Below are 24284 nucleotides of genomic sequence, written 5' to 3'. Positions count from 1 at the left end.
AGCTACTCCCCCCCCCCCCCGTTATTCTCTTGGTCTCAATGTCCCTTCCTGTAAGTAAGTATTCTCGCTCTGTCCACTTTATTAATATTCCATTTTAAAATAGTGGTTCAGGGGACGCCTGAGTAGCTCAGTCCGTTAAGCGTGGGACTCTTGACTTAGGCTCAGTTCATGATCCCACGGTTCCTGAGTTCCAGCCCTGCATGGGGCTCTGTGCTGGCAGTGAAGAGCCTGCTTGAGATTCTCTCTGTCTCAAAATAAAAACTAATAAATAAATAAATAAATAAATAAATAAATAAATAAATAGTTCAGATTGCCAGGATTGGAATTCGAACTTCGTAATTTACTAGCTGTGTAAATTTGGGTAAACTGTTTAACCACTCTGCATCTCACGTTCTCCTCTGCAAAATCGAATTAATAGTTCCATAATTGTTAACTATTAAAATTATGATTTTTCTATTATGTTATCTCTGTACTTTTATTTCTCGCCTAAAGTTTGACTCTAATAATTGTGAATATGTTCCTTTTGAATTCTTTTTAGCTGAACCTTTCTTCCCCAATCCTCTCGCCTCTGTTCTCTCTCCCTCCCAAACTAAGATAAAAACTTGACTGCTATCCATCATTCACCTTTAGATGCCATTCTTTAGTAACTGCTTTTTCTCTCTTTCTTCTGCCTGTACCTACTTTTTTGATCTGCCATCAAAAGAGATGTGTCAGTGCATGGGATAATCTCAGTGCAGTGTCCATTTCCTGCTTCCTATTTAATAGTCAACTACGCATTGTGGAAGTTTAGACAAAACAGCATTATTCCAATAGAGGGGACATAGATAGCAATTGTGTCTTAAGAAAGGACAAGGATTACATGGGTCAAGTAGAAATTGGTCATTGCAGAATATTAAACCAGGTATTGTTTCATATGTTCATTATTAAATATAATTACTGTGATGTTAATATTCCCACCTAAATAAACAGGTAGGTTTATTTAGAAATACCATCTACATAAAACAAGGTCAGTAACATAATATTGAGTGACATTTGTTATCATCTCATCTGGGATTACAGATTATAACTCTCAAGTGTATGCATCTGCTTTACAGATTTGTGCCATTGTTTAGAAATGTGTGGCTGGATAGGAAAACTCCATCAGTACAACTGACATCTGCCCACAATACACATTCTCCTGGTTTTCAATGTTGGTGTTTTTTGTTTAAGTTTATTTCTTTATTGGGGGGGGGGGAGGGGCAGAAGGAGAGAGGGAGAATTCCACTGTCAGGTGCAGGGCTCAAACTCACAAAAACCATGAGATCATGACCTGAGCTGAAATCAAGAGTCAGATGCTAAACTGACTGAGACACCCAGGCACCCCTCTCCTGGTTTTGAATCTTAGTTCACAGCACAGGATAGTATTGAGAAAAGGGGTTTATCAACATAATACATTAGATGCTCGTAACTCACCTCGTGCCCCATTGACTATGGATGGCCTTCTTCCTGAATGGGAGACATAAGGAATATCCCACCTGGTCCCTGATGTCCAATTACTCACAGATCATGAGAAGTAGTAATGTTTACCCTGATTCACATGCATCTACTGTGTCTGTTTATCAGTACAAAATAAATAAGAAAATTTCTGCTGGATAAAGAGAAACAGGCCAAATTGCCTGAAACTATTCTACTGGTAAACTAGGTCTGAAAATGCATTTGCTCACTTGGAAATTGCCTTTTCCCCCTCCAGTGGAAAGTAGTAAAGGTACTTAACATTAAGTATTTATAAGGTTTAGGTTTATATGGACTAATGTTCAGCTCTAAACAGGAAAGGGCAGATATCATTACCTAATCTTTTACAGCTACACACAATTCCATGAGGGATGCATTGTACGCTAATGAAAAGAGCAAAGTCTGAAGTCAAACCGGCTTGAATCACATCTCTGAGGATTACTAGTTGGTTAATCTTGGTAGATATGCTTCAGCTCTGTCATTCAAAAATTCTGATTTTATTGTAGCATTGCCATGAGGATTAAAAGACCTGGTGTTTTGTAAGCACTTCCCCAGTGTTAATTTGATTCTCTTATGTGGTATACATAAGGTGTTGCAACTATTGATGCTATCTCCTTACAACTTCCTCTGTGACAAAGAGAGTGGCTGGGAATAAATATCCAACATTTTACATGTAATGGGAATCTTAAACAAAGAAAGATCAGGTTTAATTGTTTCCTCATCTGAAAATTCAAGATTTTATACAGATAGTCAGATACTCTATCTCCAAGAATTATTGAGGATCATAGTTATGTGGCACCCTATCACTTTCAAAAATATTTTCAGAACAATCATGTCCATGTGGCATAAAAATGTGAGCACAGAGCACTCTCTGAAGCATTATTATTGACACAAAAGAAAGAACCACCAATTCAAAGGGCACTTGCCTTCTGGACTGTGATGTAATGTTTGTTTTTCCCCCAGAGGGATCATATGAACGCACTTTGTAAGTTACACAGTCATAAACTTGCAGTTGCCAAATTTCAACTAGACTTGGTGTGGTTATTCCATCCATGCACTTCTCATTGATCTGCCCCAAATCCAAGTTCACTGGTAGAATTTTAGATCTACTAAGTCCACTTATTCTTCCATGCTCTGAGCAAAGCCTTCTCTGCAAACTCAGAAGCGCAGACTAGAGCTATAGATTAGGCGAGGCGGTGCCATTTCCTCACCTTGGCCTTTGAAGGTGTTATTCTTAAGTCAGAAATAGCCATTATGCCCAGGGCCCAGATTTCTCTATGAAAGTAGTACTAAGCTGAGAGAAACTTTAGCTGAATTGCTATTCAGAAACCCAGGAGAATATTATCTTGTAAAGCCATAGGTGTGCAAAAATTCCAACAGCTGCAATCATGCTAACCACATTGTATCTGAGGAAGTTTCATTAAAAGGAAAAGCTAAACAACTTATTACAATGCAATAAAATTACAGTAATTTAAAGATCTCTATATATTAGCTTATTAGATTTTCAGTTGCTTTGTAAGATATCTCTTCCATAGCTGGGTCTCTGGATACTGTTCCTAAGATGTCTATAGTCTGCCCTCTGATAAATTGGGTTTTCTCCGGGTGTGGTCTATACACTTGAGACTAGTCACTTTGATGTGAAGTATTAATTCCAGGCAGAGAGGCAATATAATATAGTAGTAAAGAATGGATTCTGGGGGCACCTGGGTGGCTCAGTTGGTTAAGTGTCTGACTCTTGATTTCGGCTCAAGTCATGATCTCGTGATTCCTGAGTTTGAGCCCCATGTTTGGCTCCACATTGACAGTGCTTGGGATTCTCTCTCTATCCCTCCTTGTTTCTGCCCCTCCCTTACTCTCTCGCTCTCAAAATAAATAAATAAACTTAAAACAAAGAATGTGGATTTTGCATTTAGACTGCATGGATATGAATCCTAGCTTTGTCACTAATTAGCTATGTGTGATTAAAGGGTACCACATCCTACATTTTGACAGACAGAAATATATAAAAACCTATTTTCTGTGCTTTAAAAAAGTGGTAAACAAGGTTTCCCACCAAAACATTCTTTTCTTTATAAACATTTTTTACAAAAGTAATTAAAATCATGTATGTGTCGGGGCGCCTGGGTGGCTCAGTCGGTTAAGTGTCCGACTTCGGCTCAGGTCATGATTTCACAGTCTGTGAGTTCGAGCCCCGTGTCGGGCTCTGCGCTGACAGCTCAAAGCCTGGAGCCTGCTTCGGATTCTGTGTCTCCCTCTCTCTCTCTCTGCCCCTGCCCCGCTAGTAGTCTGTCTTGCTCTCAAAAATAAATAAAACATTAAAAAAAAGAATTAAAAATAAATAAATAAAATCATATATGTGTGTATGTATGTATGTGTGCCTGTGTGTGTGTGTGTGTGTGTGTATTATGGATTAGCATGTGGCTTCCTCCTCAAAAGAGATAAATACCTGCTATCCCCCAAACTTTTAGACAAGTCTAGAAAAGTTCCAGAAAGTTCTGGAAGGTATTGATAAGGAATGGCATAAATAGCTAATAATGCACATGTAATGATACAGCGGCTTATGTAAGTCTGGGTGTAGCTCACCTGAATAGGGCTGATGCAAGAGCAAACCAATAGATGGTGAGGCGCACCCAGAGCGCTCGGCCTCCCCAGTCAGAACATGGGGCTAGCCAGCCAAGCCATGATGAACATATATCCCCAACTGTCCGGGGTTTCGGTCTACCACATAGTGACCATGACCTCACCCCTGGTGAAGATTGGAGTAAAGACCTTGACAAGCAGAGCCCACCAGACCTGCTGGCTGGAATAAGTGGCAGCCAAGCCACTGAGAGACACTAGTCAGTCCTGAAACAGGTGGTGTGGGCCATCACCAGCTATCTCCTTTTGCTTTCTTGCAGTTGTTGCTTGGCTCATTGAGAGAAATAAATGAGTAAAAGTTGTTAAATGTTATTTGTTAAATAAATGGTCATTGTTAAATGATATTTGTGTGCAACTTCTCACAGGATTGCCTACTTCCTTCATATCATGTCTTTATTTTGATGTTGTTGCTCACAAGACATTGAGTAATCCAGGAAAGGTTATTTAACCTCTCCATAAACCCACAAGCAAGGCAGGGATATAAAGCTTTGTTGTGAGAAGTAAATGAGTTAATATATGCCAAGTGCTTAGAACAGCTCCTGGCACATGACAAATGCTATGTAAATGTCAGCTCTTATTCAAAAAGATTAATGCACCCTTATGCTTATTGCTGCATTATTTACAATAGCCAAATTATGGAAGTAACCCACTTGGGTCCATTGATAGATGAATGGATAAAGATGTGAGATGTGTGTATGTGTGTGTCACACACACACACACACACACACATACACACATATATATTATTCAGGCATAAAAAAGAATGAAATCTTGCCATTTGCAACAACATGGATGGATCTAGAGAGTATAACGCTAAATGAAATAAGCCAGTCAGAGAAAGACAAATACCAAATGATTTCATTCATATATGGAATTAAAGAAGCAAATCAAATGGACAAAAAAAAGAGAGAGAGAGAGAGAGAGAGACAAACCAGAAAACAGACTCTAGAGAGAACAAACTGATGGTTCACACTGGGGTGGGGGGATGGGTGAAATAGGTGAAGGGGATTAAGAGTATGCTTATCATGATGAGCACTGAGTAATGTATAGGATTGTTGAATCACTATATTGTACACCTGAAACATAACACTGTATGTTAATTACTCTAAAATTAAAAAAAATAAAATGAAAGTCGGGGAAAGTCACAAGTAAGTGTCAGCTCCTATCAAGAACTGGGGAAGGCCTCTGGTAACAAACAGAATGTTAAAGGTTACCTGAGAGATGTGACCAGTTTTGCCTGCCCAGTAACAAGCAGGTTTCTTCTCACCCAATGGCTTTGGTATCCAGCTTCTTGCACCTACTTCTTTTTTTGTTTTACAGTGTCTTAAAGGAAGGTCTAGTAAGCTTGGAAACTGAAAGGGTGTCTTACATTTGGGGACAGGCAAATACCGTTCCTTTTGGCTGCAATCAGGCTTGCGGGAGGTAGAGACTGCAAAGGAGGGCACCTAAGGAAGGAAGTATGCAGGTTTCTCCCTCAGAAGATTCTGCCCCGCTCCCTGTGCTGAGAAACCACTGTGGCTATTGTATGGGAGACCACCTCAAGAGAAACCAGCAGCTATGGTCCTGAGGTCACTGAGAAACAGAATGTTTGCAGAAGAAATCTCCCAGAGGAGATGAGCTCACCATAAATCCGCAAGCATGTGAGAAGGGCCAACAGTGTGAGAGGAAAAACAAACCCAGCGAATGAAAGGCCCTACATCAGAGAAAACAATAGAGGAATCCACAATTTATTTTTATATCCATATTTCTGCCTTGTGGTAAGCTGAATAATGGCACCACAAAGATACCCATGTCCTAATCCCTGGAATCTGTGGATTTAAGGTGGCAGATAGAATGAAGGCTGCTAATCAACTGACTTTAAAAGAGGGGATTTTCCCGGATTTTGTGGGTGGGCCTAATGTGATCACAGGAATTCCTAAAAGCGCAGAAGGGAGGCCTAAAAGAAGATTTTTGGAAGCAATGTGAAAGAGAATCACCAGCCATTGCTGGCTTTGGAGACGAAGGAAGGGAGCCACAAGCCAAGGAATGTGGGCAGCCTCTAGAAGGTGCAAAGGGAAGGAAACCAACTCTCCTTTAGCATCTCCAGAAAAGAATGCAGCCCTGCCTACATCTTAATTTGAGCCCAGTGAAGCCCGTTCCAGCCTTAAAGCCTGCAGAACTATAAAATAATACCCTCATGTTGCTTTAAGCTACTCGGTGTGTGATAATTTGGTACGGCAGCAAAAGAAACAATGGATTTGTTGGGGAATGGATTGATAGAAAGCACCCAGCCCACTTTCCTGCATGACGATAGGCTAATGTGGCATAGTTGCTGCCACTCAGTATTCCCAGAGGGCAATTATTCCCTATCATTTATTTTATTAGTTTATATCTAGCCAGCTTTACCCGGTTAAGGTCCTGGCCCCAGAGACACAGGAGTGTTTTCTATGTGACACATGCCATATCAGGTGGATTACCAAGATGAATTAGACCTGGTCCTAAACGTTGAATGTTTATGGTCAAGTGGGGAAGATAGATTCATAAACAGATAACATCAGCACAATGCTGGGAGTGCTCCAACAGGGGCATCCAGGGTACCCTGGGAACACAAAGCAGTGTGTAGCCCAGTCCTGGGTTTGCATGCAAGGAAGCAATAACTCCATGTCGTACTGAGATCCTAGCCCCAAATAGCACCATTATCACTGTCACTTACATAGTATCTGCTACATGTCATATATATGTATGGCACATAGTATTATATATATGTCCTAAGTGCCTTGTCAACATTAATTCACTTAGTCTTTCCAATAACTCTATCAGGTACCTATTGTTATTAAATGCATTGCACAGATGATAAAATGAGGAACTGAAAGTTTAGGTTGCTTGCCAAGGTCACATGACCATTAAGTGTGGAGCCACAGTTTGAGCCAAGGGATTTCGGCTCTGGTGTCTGGGCTTTTAATTTTTTTTTGTAATGTTTACTTATTTTTGACAGAGAGAGAGAGACAGAGCATGAGCGGAGGAGGGGCAGAGAGAGAGGGAGACACAGAATCGGAAGCAGGCTCCAGGCTGAGCTGTCAGCACAGAGCCCAACGTGGGGCTTGAATTCACAGACCGTGAGATCATGACCTGAGCCGAAGTCGGACGCTTAACCAACTGAGCCACCCAGGCGCCCCGACTGGTGTCTGGGCTTTTAGCCCCTGCCCTACACCCCCTTCTATGTTAACTAGTACCTTATACGAATGTCAGAACTAGAATTAATGGCTGCGCTCACAGTGAGACCCACATCTCCCCCTGGAGATTTGTTTTGCCCTGATTTGCAGAGCTACTAATTCTCTCACAGGGGAAATAACTCCTCCCATAGCCCCAGTGTTTTTACTGGAAATGGCTTCTACTAAATGTCGTGCTTTAGGGAGGAATAGAAAGTAGCCAGACAGGTGGATAGAGGAAGAACAAGAGAATCCTTGCCCTCTTCTTTTCTCCATGTGTATGTACTTCCTGGATGATTCCATCCATACCCATGATGCTAATAACACTTGGCAGGTAGTCACTTTTTACTGAGACATTTAAAGTATGTCAGATCAGTTTGAGTAATCCTTAAATTCAATCACAATGAATGAAGAAGATTATATATCACTATGCAGGTTAACCAAATTCTTCAATGCTGCATATCCACCCATCCCACCGTTCATCAAATATTTATTGAATACATACCAAGTGCCAGGCACAATCCCACATTCTGAAGATACAGAACAAAAGTTCTTGCTGTCGTGAAACTTATGTCTCTGCCTAGGAGAAACAGATAACAAATAGGTAAAATCTATGGTCTGTCAGGTGGTGATAAGTAATGCTACAGAAAAAAAAAAAGCTGGGAAAACCAGGGTGACGGAGATAAGCATTATAATTTACAATGTGGTATAAATAAATAAAATGTATGTAGGCCAGGTCTCATTGCATAAGGTAACATCTGAGCAAGGATGTGAATGAGGTTAAGGAACAAGCATGGGTATATTGGGGGGAAGAGAGTTCCAGGAGTAGGTGTAACAAATGCGAAGGCCCTGGGGCAGAAGATAGTTGGCATGTTCAAGGAACATCAAGGAAGTTCATGTGTTTGGAGCAGAGTGAATGAGCAGGGGAAAAGAAATAGGGTCAAAGAATAACAGAAAATCAGATTGCACAGGACTTTAAAGTCCATAGGTAAGTTGAGGGGCCATTGAAGGGTTTTGAGCAGAAAAATGACATTATCTGATGCATTTTCTTAAAAACTTACTCCAGCTGCCGTATTGAAAACAGATTCTAGGAAGGAAGAGGCTATTAAAACATAAGAGATGATGAGGACAAGAAAAAGGAAAGAATGACTCTCTGTAAGGAGAGAGTTGCCATTAGGCAGACATACATGGGGGATAGCTTAAGGAGATCAGGATTTTGTTTTTAGATATGTTACATTTAAAATTACTGTTAGGCATTCAAATGTAGATAGTTGGGTATATGATCTAGAGTCCAGGGGAGAGATCAGAGTGAAAATGCAAATGGGGAGCCATCAAAATATAGACAATTTTTAAAACCATAAACCTAATGAGATCACCAAAAGAATCACTATAGCTAGAGAAGAAGTCTTAGGACTGATCCTTGAGACATTCCAATTCCACTGCTGGAAAGGAGCAGCCAAAGGGTAAGAGTAAAACTAGTAGATTGTAGACTTCTGGAAACCATTGAAGTGGTTCAGCATAGTGGGTTAAATTAAAGACCCCCAGTCTTCAGCCCTCTCTGTTTCCCGGCTCTTTACCATATGACATTGTAATATGACAGAACATATTTAAGCGTCCTTTGATTTGGGGCTCAAAGACACTATTTTCTTTGGCTGATAGGATTTAGGTGAAAAAGCCAGTGTCCGTTATGAGTCTAGACCTTACAGGTATCCTGTGTTTCCACTTGATTTCTTGCAGTCTGTCGTCAACATGAGATTAGAAGCATGGCCTAGTGAGTTCGCTGGTCCAAGAAAGACCTGAGCCCATCCTGCTGCCTGGAGCCCAGCCCCTGTTGAGAAGACCCCTCATGTGACCCACAGATGAATGGGCAAAGTAAATGTTTTTAACTACTGAGTTTGGGGGTGATTTGTTACACTGCACTATTGTAGCTGTGTGGCAAGGATAACAAGGAAATGGTCGGCAAACTGTGTCAAATATGGCCAATAGGACAAATAAGATCAGAACTGAGAATTGACCATCAGATAGAACTCCACAGAGGTTGCTGGTGTCCCTGAAGACAGTTTTATTGAAGTGGTGTGGTGATAGCTTGAATGGAGTAAATTCAAAGAAGTGTTGGGAAAGAGGGATTGAAGAAAAACAGTAGAGACAACTCTTAAAATACACTTTGGGTGCAAAGGGAAGGGGAGGAATAAAATGGCACCTGGAAGGAGTGATGTCAAGAGAGGGCTTTTTTAATGAATGTACTTTAATTTTCTATCTTCGTTTTCTCCCTTACCATATTTTTATTAATGAATAGATGGTATTTATATCATTTTCATAGGATACATTTGCAAATATTTTCAGATCTTTCGTTAAAGTAGTTGAAATAGGATTGCAACTTATCCTACCCAATTTCAAATATTTGGATATCGTATTTGCCAGCATCCTCCTTTTTAATAATAGCTCTATTGAGATATACTTCACATACATACAATTCATTTGTATGTGTACACCATTTCAAGTATACACATCAGTGGTTTTTAGTATTTAGTATATTCAGCATTGTGTAACCATCACCAAAATCAATTTTAGAACATTTCCAGTACCCCAAAAAGAAACTTTGTACCCATTATCAGTCACTTAGAAGAGGGGTTTTTAATGTGGGAAAAATAATGTATATTTTTCTGCTGATGAGAAGAATCCAGTAGAGAGGGAAATTCATGACACAGGAGCTACAGAGAGAATTGCTGGGGCAAAGCATCCTGAAATAGATAAAAAGGATGAGCTCCGGAGGGCAATCACTGACACACAGATTAGGTACGGTTTAAGGAGATGTGTGTGGGTGCCAGGTTGACGTGGCTAGCTTTACATGTCAACTTTGACGAAGCTATCCACCCAGTTACTGGATCAGACAATGACCTAGTGTTGCCATGAAGATATTTTGCAGGTGTTGTTAGCATCTATAATCAGGTGACTTTAAAGGAGATTTTCTTCCATTTTGCGGGTGATTCTCACCTAAATAGCTAAAAGACTTCTAAAACAGGGGTGCCTGGGTGCCTCAGTTGGTTAAGCATCCAACTCTGGATCTCAGCTCAGGTTTTGATCTCAGGGTTGTAAATTCAAGCCCTATGTTAGGCTCCACGCTGGGCATGGAGCCTACTTAAAAAAAAAAAAGAAAAGTCTTCTAACCAAGTTCAAGCTGGGTGAGGGGGCAGTTTTAACTTACAAATTCCATATTTTATTATTTTACTATTCTGTTCCTGTATACTATGAAAAGGAGACTATTCTTCTTTTAATTATACCCTAAAAAGATGTGATTGTTTATTTTCTTAACATTCTATTAATAAATAAAAGGAAAAGTTCTTTGAATATTACCCCTTTTGCACATTTGTACCCCTATAATCTATAGGGGGAGGGCTATTTAATCTAATCTGTCCTTTTATTTTTGAGAAGGTAAAACCTACGTTTTGTCCGGAATAGATTTCTCTATTACTACTTGACCGCCCTGTTTACTCCAAGCTTTTCCAATTTGTCTACCAGCCTCAATACTAGATGGTATTCCACAGTGGATGAGTTTGCTTCCCTCTGCACCTTCCTGACCTTCAGACTATTGAAACTATACAGGCAAGGCTGACTTTGAGTAGGGATAATTATGGGTTATCACAGAGAAGTGGGCCGTTCTTGCTACCTAATGTCACAGGAAGGACAAGCTGGGCTCTCTTCAGTTTCCTGCTGTGCCCTCCAGACCCTGGGTCTGGCTCCCTGCTCAGGAAGGAAATGAGTGGTAGTGGAACCTAGTATCTTGGGAGATCAGCAGGTCTCTGCCCTCGTATATCCTGGAAACAATCATGCTGACCTAAACTTCTGCATGACAAATAATGAGCTCTTTCTCTAGCAATAAAATTTGATTTCTTCATTCAAATTGTTCTACCAAAACATATGCTAAATTAAAGCAAGTGTGATCAGAACTGTTGCTACAATGGGGCTTCTCTCTCTGACAAGAGATTCTGTAAGGGGCCTTAAAGGTAAATGTTTCAAGTCCTTTCTTTCATCTCTTTTTTGACTATTCTGCATCTACATCTCTATACCCTTTTACAGTTAAGGCTAAAGACCTCAAGATGATTTGGTCTTCTCATATGAGTTCTGGGGTTGGTAATCAGTCTGTGGGAAATGTCCTGTAATGCACTCAGATTCTAAAGAATCCAACATAAGCAGAACTGGTGCGCAGCCAATAAGCAGAAGTAAGGCTGCATGAATTGTTGTTGACTGGCATCTGATTGGTTGGTAGTTGGGCCATACAGGTTGTTAAATATTTTGAATATTGTCCCTGCATATGGGTCCTCATATGTAGAAGGTTGCACGTGAATACAACTCTACTGTTTTGAAAGCTCCATGGAATCACATATTTGATAATAATAGTTCTGTGATTTTGCGCAACGTTGAAAATGCCACAGACTTTTGATAAATACCAATCAGCTAGTCAGGTGCAGTGTGTATTCATGAGGTACCATCATTGATTCCCAAGATCTCATTAAACATGATGAGTACTGTTAATAGCATTATACTCATCAATGGTGCTGCCCCCTGTGTGCCCAGAGCCCCCGTGCTTCTAGAGCCAGATAGAAGGCAGTGCTCCGTATCACACTCTGTAAATAGAGTGCCCAGAATCCTACCATGGTCTTCCTTGGGAGAACTCCATGCCACCCCAAGGGCACCCAAGGAGAAGTGCTTATGAACATCAGTGATCCATATCTTTATAGAGTGTCACCTCAGCATCTAACTTGGACAGAATATTTGAACATCAGTTGGCAGTTACAGCACTGTCATTTGGATTTGTATCTCAAGTGTACTTATACTTCATAAAGGGATCTGTTCCATTATCACAGATTTGTTTTATTGGGTTCCCTTTCTAGTTTTTTAGAAAAAAAAAGCAAAGAGAATGGATAGAATGTGACTAATGTGGGTAATTATCGGTAATTATCTTTACAGTTCTCACCAATACAGTACTCTCGAATTCATTTTATCATTTTTCCTTTGGCTCTCTGGGAAACAAATCTCTTTGGAAATTTGAACATATTGAAAATCTTTAGACTTGAACCAACCCTTTCTAAAGAGCAAGGACATCATTATGGCTTTTTCTCAAGCAAAAAAAGAGGTGCTCAACTTTATACAAAGCTTTTATTGATTTGGCTGACTTAATATCTTAGGCCTTGATTAACATTGGAAACTTATAATCATCACAATTCAGACTTGGGGAGATGGAAGAGAGCCAAAGAGGTTAGCTACCAAGGCTGGCCAGCTTTAGAAGAAGAGGATGCTCCCAAGGGACAGAGACATGCACTAAGACAGGGAGCTCAGTGGCTCTTGGTAGCAATTGAGAGTACTCAGGGTGCTTATTGATCATGTAAAACCAAAACAGATGTAAGGGACGCCTAGGTGGCTCAGTTGGTTAAGTGTCCATCTCTTGATTTTGGCTCAGGTCATGATTTCACAGTTTGTGGAATTGAGCCCTGCATCCAGCTCTGCACTGTGCACGCGGAGCATGCTTGGAATTCTCTCTCCCTCTCTTTCGGTCCCTCCTCGGCTTGCAGTCTCTCTCTCTCTCAAAAGAAATAAACAGTAAAAAAAGAGATGTAAATACTTAGATGTAAATACAAGAACTTCTTTCAAAGGCACACTGCGATAACATAATCAGAATGGTAACGATGCATTCATTTACCAGGTGCTACTAAAATCCTTCTCAGTGTCCCAAACAAATGGAGCCTATGGAGCCTCCGCGGAACCCACTTACAGCCTCCTACCCTCAGTTTGTCTGACTGGAAAGTCTGGGTTCTCCTTATTTTAGTTCCTATTTTACTTTCCTTAGAATGCCTGGCTTCTAGATTGCCATGGATATTCAGATATTATTGAATCAGCCACAAAGATTCTTCCCACTGTGATTTGTTACAAGTCCGCACCATGGGAAACAAGTGTAAGACGATAGTTAAACAAACAAATAAACAAACAAACAAACAAAACAAAACCTTGCAGACAACCACATCTTGCTATTATTTCCTTTTGTAACATAAGATTCTTGGCCTTACCCATCTGTGACAATGAAATAGGGTCACATATTTATACCCAAACGTACACCCTTTTGCTTGCAAAATGATGATGAAGTCTGGGCTTTTCCTAGGTTTCCCCTCTCCAAATACCCTCTAGGACTCCCAGGGTTGCTTATGCTTTTTTTAAAAAAAAAATTATTTATTTTTGAGAGCACAGTCAGGGAAGGGACAGAGAGGGGGGCACAGAGGATCTGAATTGGGTTCTGCACTGACAGGACCGAGCCAGATATGGGGCTTGAACTCATGAACTGTGAGATCATGACCTAAGCCGAAGTCAGATGCTCAACCGAGTGAGCCATCCAGGCATCCCTGCTTATGCCTTTTGATGAATCAGTCCTTCCTGCCTGCTGCTGCCTGCTGGAAGAGTAAGATCTCGGAAATGCTGTTAAGATCTGACTCCACTGTCCTTTGATGTTGAGAAGTCCTGGTCTGTTTGCATTGGATGTTTCCAGCTCTGTGGCCCTGCCAAAGTCACTAAACCTGCTGCAGCCAAGTCCTCGCAGTCCTACAAAGATGATCCCTGATTAGGAATCACCACCTGCTGATGGGCTTGAGCATAATTATTCAATTTAGAAAATCAAATAGGAAAATATATAAGGATGTTAACAGAAACTATGTCAGCTGTCTTCCCTCTTGACATATTTCTATACTAATATTCTCAAAAGCAGTCATTAGAGCAGCAAGAGGCAAATGTCATAAGGATCTTTACAGTCTTGGTGGCTTTGTTCCATTCATGGCAAAGCTTTTCTCAATAAAATAGAAATTAAAATATACACTAGAAAGACAAATGTTATAACTGAAAATAATTTTAGGCATAGCATTGCCCTAAACTTCTAGTTTCACAGCCGAGAAAATAGTTAACTTGTCATGTCATATAGCTATGGTCCACATTTTGACCCCAGGTATGAAGATACCAGTTCAGAAACCATCTGCCCAAATCTCCAGCCAATGTTTTTTTTGGAGACAGAATTGAAGAGTCCTTCATGCTTGAGTTACCCCATTGTTAAACCAGCCTGGCTTTCCAGAATTCAGGTTTTGAAGTGGGATGGAGTGATGAAGGGGAGAGGTGGGCAGAGATATTCTGCTTCTTCTTTGGTAGGTTGATGGTGGTGCCTTAATTCTACTTTCTCAGAGTGAATGAAAACTTCAAATTGGTTCTTCTTTTAGCAGTAATACCACCATGTTCATATGATGGTTGACAGTTGACAAGCATGTGCAAATGCATCCTTCCACTTGATAATTACAACAAATTTGAGAGGTCGATCATATAGCTACCACTTATTTATAGAAAAGAATCTGGAGCTGAAGAAGGTGAACTGACTTGTTCAGTTTCCTTCAGATCTTGACAATAGAGCTGGCCCCAAATTTGAATGTTCTAGTTCTGAGTGTGCTACTCCTTCCAGTGGAAAGAGACACATCTTTCTTGTTCATGCCCTATTTGCCCCTTGACTGCCAGTTTGATCTCAGATCAGCCACTTCCGTTGTTCTGTATTGTACTACATGGGACATTCCCAGACTCCCTTGCCCCTTGGCTGCCCGGTGGGAGCAGTCAGTAAAGACACTAATAGGAGGGGAGGAAGAAGGGAGAAACCAGCATAATTCTCCACCTCTCTAAGCTTCCTGTGGAATCTCTGGGCATCTCTGGGCTGTGGCCTTCATGGCTCTGTCTCCTGTGAGACAACACTTTCTTTTTTAAAATATTTATTAATTTTTGAGAGAGAGAGAGAGCGCACATGCATGCGAGAGTGAAGGAGGGGACAGAGGATCCAAAGCAGGCTCTGTGCTGACAACAGAGAGCCCCATGCAGGATTCGAACTCATGAACCCTGAGATCATGACCTGGACTGATGTCAGATGCTTAACTGACTGAGCCACCCAGACATCCCTGACAGCCCTTTCTTTATCAGAGCCAGATGCCCCTGGCCTTCTGGACTTTGGCAATATTGCCCCATCCTGTTGAATCTCCAACCCCAGGAGAGGTAAATGATTTCCTGCTGTTCCTAGTTTCTGGGGTCCTTCATTGTACCCTGCTTATTTTCTCTGTCCTTCTAAATCTTTCCACTTGATTCCCTTCATCTGAAAGACCTACAGCGGATTCTAACTGATAAAATATGTGAGTTTAAATAAACTTCCTTAAAAAACTGCTCATAAAGGTAGCTACTACCCTCACTGGACAAGCCTTGGCCATGGAGGGAGTTTGTCAGACATTTTATGGGCACATATTTTTTGATCCTTGGCTTTAAAGAAACCACTTTAATAGTACCAATTTTGGTATCCTTGGTTATCTGAAACTACACAAAATTTACCAAGGTGAAGTTTCCTTTCCCTTCCCTCCCTCCTCCCCGCCCCCGCTCCATGTACACAGAGTGTTGGCTGGGTCTTTCTAGCTCAAAAACACACCTAGCAATAAGGGTGCAGATGCAGTCCGTTTTTCTTGGTAGAAATTTTATTCTGCCTCTATTATTCTAACTTTGACACTAACTTCAGATTTCTTTGAATCAGTGTTTCTCAAGCTCTAGAATGCATCAGAATCACTTGGAGGACTTATTAAAGCAGAAGGCTAGGCCCCATCTTCAGAGCTTCTGATTCAGCATGTCTGGGACGGGGCCCAAGAATTTGCGTGTTTTTAACTTGATTTTTTTATTGTGGTAAAATATATATAACAAAATTGATAATTTTACCCATTTTGAGCATACAATTAGGTGGCATTAAGAACTTTCATAATGTTATGCAGCCATCACCACTTTGATTTCCAAACTTGTTCACTATCCCTAACAGAAACTGTATATCTATTAAACAACAATTCCCCATATCCCACCCCCTTCCCCCTGGTGCTCTCTATTCTACTTTCTGTCTCTATGAATTTGCCTATTCTAGGAACCTCATACAAGTGGAATTATACACTATTTGCCCTTTCATGTATGGCTTATTTCATTGAGTGTAATGTGTTCAAGTTTCATCCATGTTATAGCACGTGTCAGAATGTCCCTCCTCTTTATGGCTGAATAATATTCCATGGTAGGTATATGCCACGTTTAATTTAATCCATTCATCTGTTGATGGACATTTGTGTCATTTCTGCCTTTTGGCTATTGTCAGTAATGCTACTAAGAACATTGACATTTAAGTATCTATTTGATTTTCTGCTCTCAATTCTTTCAGATAGATCCATAGAAATAGAATTGCTGGATCATTTAGTAATTCCATTTAACTTGTCAAGAGGCCATATCAATTTTCCACAGTGGCTGCCCCATTTTGCATCCTTACCAGCAATGCACAGGGTTCTAATTTCTCCACATTGTTGCCAATACTTGCTATTTTCCTTTTTTTTTAAAAAAAATGTTTATTTATTTAGAGATAGAGAGAGGGAGAGTGTATGAGCAGAGGAGGAGGAAAGAGAGAGAATCCCAAGCAGGCTCTGTGCTGTCAACACAGAGCCCGATGCAGGTCTTGATCCCACTAACCTTGAGATCATGACCTGAGCCAAAATCAAGAGTCGGCTTAACCCACTGAGCCACCTAGGTACTGCACTATTTTCCTTAAAAAAAAAATTCCATTCTAATGGGTGCAAAGTGGTATCTCACTGTGGTTTTGATGTGCATTTCCCTAATGGCTAGTGCTCTGTGGGTCTCACCCCTGTTCTGGTAGTGCCCTCCATCAGTAATGCCTGCAGCACTCATCTGGGCACATATCACTTGTAGGAAGCTCCACAGACATGTCCCTCTCTGGGGCCTCTACTTATTGCGGGGGGGTGGCAGTGGTGGCTCTTGTGGTTCTTTCTTATTATGATCACAGGACACACTTGAGCAAAAACCATCAGGGAAATTTGAGGAACAGTATTTGTTGCTGACAAGTCCTGGAGGATACATGGCAAGCCCTGAGGGCTACCAGCAAGCTTGCAGGAAAGAGCAGAGAGAAGGAACACAGATCTGGGTCTGCCTTTATTCGCGTGGAGAGCTTGGGTGCCTAAGGGTTTCTTAGGTTCACTCTCTATCGGCAAATTTAAAACATAAGATCAGGAGTTAAAGCATGGGAAGGGAGACGCATGGGTCACTCAAGTGGTCAGTTATCTAGGTTGCCCAGGGCTTTCTAAAAGGGGAACTTCATGGAATGTGCACCCTAGTTCCATATTTGGTTGGTTTGCTAGTAGCTGCATCCTACAGCTGGGAGTATGTTTATTTCAGATGGGTGTCTTTTCAAGTGGGTGCCTCAACAGTCAAGGCCTAATGTCAGGTGCTTACACTCCTGCTAGTGATGTTGAATATGTTTTCATGCGCTTATTGGCAATACTATATATATATATATATATATATATATATATATATATATATATATACATATACATATATATATACATATATATATACACATATATAGTATATATGTATATAGTATATATATGTACTATATATATATGTACTATATATACACTGTTTGTTTTTTTTTCCCTTCAAAAACTTTTATTTGTATGAACAGTTCCTAGCTCTTAGTTTATCTTAGAGCTTTTAAAAGAGTAGAGACCTTATATATTTAAGTTTGAAAAAAGTTTCTGCTATTAATCAGAAATAATCCTTTCTACTTCTTTCTGGCTTACCCCTTGGAGTAAGCCAAAAATAAAACCATATTGTACGTTTCCTGACAGAGAGATGAGAAAACAACAGACACAAGTCCTGAATTCTAGAGTTGAGAGAATCACCATTTTAGATGAGATTGTATACGTCAAGTGATTAAGTGCCAGCCTTGTTCATGATATGGAAGTTGGATAAAATTTGCGCGGTGTGTGGTTTTAATCACTTCTTAGGAATCAGACTTTTGATAATTCATCTCCTGTGGATATTCTGGGATTTTCATATATTATCTCGCTCCCCATACAGCAACAATGGAAATCGAGGCAGACCTGAAATTGAAAAATCCCAGTACTATATCACCTAACACCTTCAAACCCCAGGCATTATATCTGGATGTGTTACAATACCCTGGGAATACACATCTTAGTAAAGCTGGACAGGATGCTACTACTGACCTGAACATTTAGGAAACTCTTGTTTATATATCAGCATGAAGCCTCAAAACTCCTGACCAGTAGGAGTCATTTCATAAATGCAGCTTTTTTAAAGAAAGAATAATTCAAGGAGCCTGGGTGGCTCTGTCGGTTAAGTGTCCAACTCTTGATTTTGACTCAGATCACGATCTCACAGTTCATGAGATGGAGCCCTGTGGTGGGTTCTGCTCTGACAGCACAGAGTCTGCTTGGGGTTCTCTCTGTCCTTCCTCCTCCTCCTTCTCTCTCTCTCTCTCTCTTAAAAATAAATAAATAAACTTTAAAGAAAGAATAATTATCTTAAAGAACTCTTGCTTATTAGACTGAGTTGGCAGAATTATCACTGGCCATGTGAATATGTAATTACCATGATTTATTTGTCAAGTACTGAACATAGGTAAATTTCCTACACTTTTATTGAATTTGAGAAGTTAATTAGTATGACTATTAAGCAAAACCCAGAGATCATTACATATGAAATATTTCTCTGTAATTCTAATAAACTGATTTCAAAACCTATTAGGCTTGAAATTTCATTCAATAATCTGCAAACATTTTTCTCTTTGGTTAATGGATCTCTGTACTTATCCTTCTCACTAGAAATATTCTAGGACTATTTAAAAGGTTTATAACAGCTCTTGCTGGACATACATAATTAAGTTTATTTTCTGTGAAAATCTGTGGAAATGTCCCTTGGAATTAATGGAAAAGTATAATTTGTCTTATTATTGTTACTTAGTATTTATGCAGCACTTCATATTTCTAAAGTACTATATAATCACTAGTTCCTCTTCAGCAATTTTTATGTCATTCATTATAATGTCCCTTTGATATAATATGTGATTTACTTGTGTCACACTTTTTTGATATATTTCAAGAAAAGAGTGGAATAAGATGGGCTCTTGTAATACCCTGTGTTGGGGGTCCCCAAGATCCCCCCCAGGTTGGATGATTCACTAGGAAGACCCACAGGATTCAACATCTAGTCACACCAACAGTTATGATTTACTACAGCAAAAGGAATCAAAGCCCAATTAGCCGAAGGAAAAGGCACTTGGGATGAAGTCTGTGGGAGACCAGATGCAGGTGTCCAAGGGTCCAGTGGTTTTGCGTAGGGTGCAGTCAATTCCTCCAACAGCAAGTTGTGACAACATTTTACCAAGGAAGCTCATTAGAGACTTATCGCCTAAGGTGTTTATTGAGAGCTGATCACAGAGGCAAACTTTGCCTGGCATGTGCCATATATCCAGACTTCCAGAAGGAAAGTAGGTGTTCAGCATTTTGATGATTAATTTTATGTGTCAACTTGACTAGGCCATAGTGCCCAGATATTCGGTCACACATTATTCTGATGTTTCTGTGAGGGTGTTTGGGATGGGATTGACATTTAAATTGGTGGGCTTTGAATAAAGCAGACTATTCCTTGTAATGTTGGTGGGCCTTGTCTAATGAGTTGAAGCCAGAATGGAACAAAAGATTGGCCTTTCCTAAGCACAAAGAGATTCTCCCAGCAGAGAGCCTTTGGACTTGAATTGCAACATTGGCTGTCCCTGGATCTCACCTTTAATGGTCCACCCTGCAGACCTGCAGAGTTTGGACTTGCCACCTTCCATAATCATCTGAGCCAATTCCTTAACATAAATCTCTTTCTTTTCTCTCTTTCCATCTCTCTCACATATATATCATATATATCATCTATCTATCTATCTATCTATCTATCTATATCTCCTATTGCTTCTGTTTCTCTGTAGAACCCTGGCTAATACAAGTATAAGGCATATGGTTTGTACAGTTTAGACAAAGTGAGCCACTCTGATCACTTTGATGGGGAGACACTCCTGAAAAATAAATTTCCAGATGCCAGCCAAGGGCAAGTCTTGCAGCAGGCCTTTCTAAGGATGGGAGTGTAAGCCTACTGGGTTAACTTTTCTTATATACTCCATCTCATATGCTATATATAGAAAGATAAGGTAGGAGGGTGGTTCTTGTCTCTTTGCTTGATCCTTGTGCATGTATACCTTGTTTAAAAACTTGGGGGGGGGGGGATCTCTTGTGTCCACAGAACTGGAGGAATATTTTTGTTACATATAAAACCATAAACCAGTGAAAGCATCCCCTATACTTCTGTTCTTGTTATTGTTTAGTATTTTCAATCTGTCTTAACATCACTGCATTATCCAAGTAAGGAAGTTAGTATCGGGGCGCCTGGGTGGCTCAGTCGGTTGAGTGCCGACTTCGGTTCAGGTCACGATCTCGCGGTCCGTGAGTTCGAGCCCCGCATCGGGCCCCTGTGCTGACAGCTCAGAGCCCGGAGCCTGTTTCAGATTCTGTGTCTCCCTCTCTCTGACCCTCCCCTGTTCATGCTCTGTCTCTCTCTGTCTCAAAAATAAATAAATGTTAAAAAAAAAAAATTAAAAAAAAAAAAAAGAAGTTAGTATCAAAAAAGGTAAAACCACCTTGGTAGCCTTCAGATCTGGCCTGCTTGCAGTTTCTGTCCTGTGATTTTTCAACAGAGAACATAACTTTTCTTTTAACTTCACAGGAAATTCTATGCTCCAATGTGCCCGGAGATATGAAGCATGACAAGAACTACCACCCAAGCAGTTGTCAGAATGAAAAGGCTTTGACAGCGGCTCCTCCAGGGGCTTGCCCTTCTCCCGCAAGCCATCAACAATGAAGATGCTCCTGGGATGGAAGGATGGTGACTTTCCAGGCAGAAACTGTTTTCAGAATCTGTACTTGTTTACTCAAAGGTCTGTAAAGAAGCAGACATGGCCAGGCAGGGGCCACACACACGTTCTAATGCTTTTGCCATCTCAAACTTTCATTTTCTTGTCTCAACATTTTGACAAGGTCTTAACTAGTCTCCTGTGTCTTCTCTCCCCATTTTCAAGTTATTTCATATGTTGCCATAAGAATTTTTCTATAAACACGAATCTGGTCATATTGCCTCACTCAGTCCCCACTCGCTATGTCTGGTCTACTGAATAAATCCTCAAGCCCTTGGCATTGCACTGAGAGAATGTCATAGTGTGGCCTGAATTTACCCTCCCAGCCATACTTCTAGTCACCTCCTCATCAAGGGTGGGTCAGTGATTTCCCTTTGACCCCTAAATCTAAGAATCCGTAAGACTGTAAAGCTGTATGATTTTGTAAGACCCACTGTCAGTAAAGTACATACTTTTCAACTAAACTTAGTACTGAAATACACAAATGAGTACATATTCCTTAATTGCGTAGCTTGATCGATTTTCAAAACGAACATACCACTGTCACCGTCACCCAAATCAAGAAATAGACTGTCACCAGGACTGCCTGTAAGTGTCTCCAGACCCTCTCTTGCTCATTCCCTGTCCCCTGCCTTCTATCACCTGTGATTGTTTTTTCCTGTTTTACAACCCTGTAGAAATGGAATCGTACAGGAGGAACTCTTTTGTACCTAGCTTCTTTTCCTCAATAGTTTGTAAGGTTTATCTGTATCAATGTAACAATTGTTGGTTGTTCTCATTGCTGTCTGGTGTTCCAATTTATTCATTTTATTTTTTAAGTTTATTTATTTCTGAGAGAGTGAGAGAGAGCGAGGGGCAGAGAGACAGGGAGAGAGAGAATCCCCAGCAGGCTCGGTGCCGTCAGTACAGAGTCCGATGCAGGGCTTGAACTCATGAACTGTGAGATCATGACCTTAGCTGAGATCAAGAGTCAAATGCTTAACCAACTGAGCCACCCAGGCGTTCCCTTTACCCATTTTATTTTGACAGACATTAAGGTGTTCTCATTATTCGCCTACTTAGCGTAGTGCTGCTCGAAACATTCTTGTATTTTCAGTACTTGTGTTTCAGTAACTATGTGTATGCATGACTATAGGATGTATACGTAGGAGTAAAATTATCGGGCCGTTGGGTACAAATGTCCCTAGCTTTAGTAGATACTACCAAGAAATTTACTAAAATAGTTGTGCCAATTACATTCTCAGCGGCAGTGAATGAGTGAGTGTTCCTTCACACCAACATACGGTTCTTTTCCATATTGATTTTGGTGGATGTGTAGTGATATCTCATTGTGGTTTTAATTTATGTTCCCTTAGTGACAACTGATGTTGAGAAGCTTCTCATGTTTATTGGTGGTTTTGATTTTTTTCTTTTGTGAAATGTTCATTCAAGTCCTTTGCTCATTTTGTTTTTCTATTGATTTTAGGCTGTATCGATCTACGAAAAGTTACATATCCTATGTATGGGAAATTTTGTACACATACACAGTTATCCCATTCTGTGTCTTGCCTTTTCACTCTCAGTGTATTTTTTAATGGACACAAGTTCTTAATCTTAATGAAGTCTAATAGGTTCATTTTTTCCCTTTATGGTCAGTGCTTTGGTGTCCTGTTGAGAAATCTGCTTGCTCTAAATTATCAAGATATTCTCCCATCTAGTGGCATTATTGTTTTGTCTTTTATATCTAAATCTGAAATCTTCTAGACTTCATTTTTGCTTATGATGTGAGACAGGAATGTGGCTTTTCCATATGGATATTCATTTGACCCAATTTACCAAAAAGTCCACTGTTTCTCCTTTGCACTGCAAAGTCACCTTTTTATTTTATTTTAATTTTTAACATTGATTTATTTTTGAGAGACAGAGGGCAAGCAGGGGAGGGGCAGAAAGACAGGGAGACAACAGAATTCGGCTCCAGGCTCTGAGCTGTCAGCTCAGAGCTGACATGGGGCTCGAACCCACAAACTTTGAGAACATGACCTGAGCTGAAGTCGGGCACTTAACTGACTGAGCCACCCAGGAGCCCCCAAAGTCACCTTTTCATAAGTCAGATAGCTGCATTTGTTTTGAGTCTATTTCTGGATTCTCTGTTCAGTTCCATCATCTGTTTACCTGTCCTGTACCAACACCACATTGTCTTAATTACTGTGGCTTTATAGCATGTTGTGACATTTGGTACTGCAGGTCCTTTAGTTTTGTTCTTCAAAGTTGTCCTGGCTATTCCACATTATTTGCATTATCATATAAACTTTAGAATCAGTTTGTCAATTTTCACGAAAATGAACCTGGGATTTTGATTGGTATTTCATTGGATCTATATTGGTTTTGTTGTTGTTGTTGTTGTTTATTTGTTTTGTTTTGTTTTGTTTTGGGGAGAGAGAGAGGGCACAAGTGAATGAGGGGCAGAAAGAGAGGGAGAGAGAGAGAATCCCATGAGGGGCAGAGAGAGAGAAGTGGGGCTCACCAAAGCAGGGCTTGAACTCACCCCATGCGGGACTTGAACTCACAAAATGTGAGGTCATGACCTGAGCCGAAGTCAGATGCTTAACCCACTGAGCCACCCAGGCGCCCCTGGATCCATATATCTATTTGTGGGAGAATTTACATTTTATAATATCAAAATTTCCAGCTGGTGCATATGGTTCATTCATTTATTTAAGACTGCTTTAATTTTTGTAAAAATGCTTTATAGTTTATTGTGAAGAGGTCTAGGCTAACACATTGCTTGGGATATTAACATCTATGCTCATGAGAGATATTACTCTATAATTTTCCTTTCCTGTAATGTCGCTGTTAGGTTATGTTAGCCCCATAAAATGAGTTAAGAAGTGTTTCTATTCTTATATTCTGTGGAAGAGTTTGTTAAGACTGGTGTTATCCCATCCTTCAATATGTTTAGATGAATTTACTAGTGGGGCCATCTAACACTGGCAGTTTCTTTGTAAAAGAGGTTTTGCTTTTTTTTTCTTAAGTTTATTTATTTATTTCAAGAGAGAGAGCATGCACACGAACAGGGGAGGGGCAGAGAGGGGGGGAGAGAGAAAATCCCAAGCAGGCTCCACGCTGTCAGTGCAGAG

General features: G+C 40.4%; 1 long non-coding RNA gene across 2 annotated transcripts in view; it reads left to right on the top strand.

Annotated features, from left to right (window-relative positions):
* LOC106984664 (uncharacterized) overlaps positions 1 to 24284 on the top strand; it is a 94840-nt gene that overhangs the window by 816 nt on the left and 69740 nt on the right. For both annotated transcript variants that reach the window (XR_008295897.1, XR_001431745.3), the window contains exons 2-3: positions 9054 to 9188; positions 20982 to 21192. This is a non-coding gene — a long non-coding RNA (uncharacterized LOC106984664). The remainder of the gene's footprint in view (positions 1 to 9053; positions 9189 to 20981; positions 21193 to 24284) is intronic.

This window comes from Acinonyx jubatus, chromosome B1, assembly GCF_027475565.1.
Source record: "Acinonyx jubatus isolate Ajub_Pintada_27869175 chromosome B1, VMU_Ajub_asm_v1.0, whole genome shotgun sequence".
In the NCBI taxonomy this organism is placed as follows: Eukaryota; Metazoa; Chordata; class Mammalia; order Carnivora; family Felidae; genus Acinonyx; species Acinonyx jubatus.
This window is presented reverse-complemented; position numbering and strand designations above follow the sequence as displayed.